Source organism: Octopus bimaculoides, chromosome 20 (assembly GCF_001194135.2).
Source record: "Octopus bimaculoides isolate UCB-OBI-ISO-001 chromosome 20, ASM119413v2, whole genome shotgun sequence".
NCBI lineage: Eukaryota > Metazoa > Mollusca > Cephalopoda > Octopoda > Octopodidae > Octopus > Octopus bimaculoides.
In genome coordinates this window covers 774815-777023 of record NC_069000.1, presented here as the reverse complement: position 1 = coordinate 777023, position 2209 = coordinate 774815, and positions in this window count along the sequence as shown.

Below are 2209 nucleotides of genomic sequence, written 5' to 3'. Positions count from 1 at the left end.
ACTTCTAGAAATCTGTAGAATGTTCCACTGTATGGCAGGATATTTCTGCTAACCGACTGGTTGATAACCAGGTCACGCCGCCTGACCTGAATGTGGTTTTACACTAGTAAATGAAAATGCGAGGTTTCGATCCTAGGTCTCACTAGAGACCTTTACGTTCTGAATCGAAATCGCGCTAAGATCAACTTTATCTTCATTCTCCCAGGTTCCACAAAATAAAGTATAAGTCAGGTACCGAAGACAATATACAAAGTGTCTCATAATGATGAAGTATTTAAAATATAACTAGGATTCAACAATCACATCTATTAAAAATAAATTACAGGTATCACAAATAAAATGTGTGTCATAGTTGTATACGAGGTGTGAATGGAATTATAAGAGAAGCAATAGCAAACTATTGATGAATGGGAATTTACGATCTTTGACTTTTTCAGTCACCTTTGCAAATATTTAATGTAGCTATATTACGAAAAATTAAAATGATTTTCTGCAGTGTTACCACTGGCTCTCAGGTTTTTTTTTAATCGTGACTCATTGAAAAATCACGAAGAAAATATTTCGAATGAACTATGTCCATCATTTCAGTTAGAAATAGCAAAGAGCAAAACATAAGGTTTCTCTATCTGGCTTAACAGAAAATGGAAATCGTATTTCTAAACATGGATTCTTGACGCAATATGGCCAGTTGAAGCTATACAACCCCCCCCCCAAAAAAAACACAACTATTAACCAGGAAATAGAACAAAACTTTCCAGTCACAATATTATTGTTTATGATAATGTTTATCCAGAGAAGTTAAAATCAAGGGAAAAATGCCTCACTTGAACAGGTTTAAAATCGTTTGAGAAATATATATAATAGAATTACGAAGAAAACGAAACAGAAAAATGTTTCTGAACTGGCAAGGACGACGACGACGACGCCATTCAAAAAGCAGACGACAGAATTTCCGTTGTCATTCGGAATTATTTTGAATTAATATTCGGTCTTTACTACCGATAACTTTCCGTTAAACAAGTTCTTGTCATATCTTATCTGATTTTAGTTTCAGTATAAACAGCAAAAACAAAAATCGGACGAAATATGGCAAAATGTTGTTTTATAAACAGTTACAGTGAGAAAGACCGAACATAAATTTGTAATTCCGAATAACAACGGAAAGTTTGTCGTCTGTCTTTCGAATGGCGTCGTCATCTCGACAAGAACAGTTTCGATCGTGAGTTTAGAAACGCTTTTTTTTTTTGTACCTTTTCTTATAGTTTTGCCATGAAATATTTCTGAAATGATTTTAAATATATTCAGGCTTTATATCCATTCAAGCTTTAAATCCATTCAACATGTGAGACGCATTCCTGTTGGTTATAACTTTCTTTATCATTAACAATACATTATATAGATATGAAAAAATTTTCAAGTTTTCATTTAAGATTTGTTTTATTGTATTCTTTCTATTTGCGTTATCGAGTCGGGGATTCATGTACAGTGAGACGGTTTCGATTTTAGTTGAGCTGCGTAGAAGAACCTTATATATTTGCCTCCTTTTCTAATCGAAACAGTAGACATCTCTCATAATTCCATTTACATCGCATTGTAGTAATGTCAACTACTCTCCTCGGATTTTTAGCGAATTAGGAAAATGTTTGAAATTTGTTTTTGTTTTCTAAAAAAACATACAAATATTGTTAATTCTATTCTTGACCTGGTTTGTTGTTCGCTAATTTTCTTGGTGAACCATTCCAATTTGTATCCTGTGTGGAAAAAGCTTGTCTTAAACAAACTGAGGATGAAAAGCGCTCCACCATAACCACTCAGGTTCGGCTTTTTAAAAGTTTTTATTTCATACCCTGGTCAAGAAGTTCTGTTGTGAAAAACATTCCAGCCACAGGCATCCAGTCACTACCCTTCCTGTAGTGTCCTTCTTTTTTTAAGATGATAAAGTGTGACGTGAGACTGATTTGGCGTCTATTTCTAGTAGATCGGACGACCATCTACAGTCTCCGTATATTTAGTAGTTTGTAACAAAACTTGAAAATTGTCTCGTTTGTGGCAAATGGAATTACAAGATTTAATATTAATTTAGAATGATTTTGGTCTATCATTATTATTAAAGGAAATCGTTATTTTAAAGCCATTAAATGGCAAAATACCTGGCTGTTTTTAGTTATTTCTTTTCCTGTTAAAAATTTTTTTTTTTAATGTAATATCT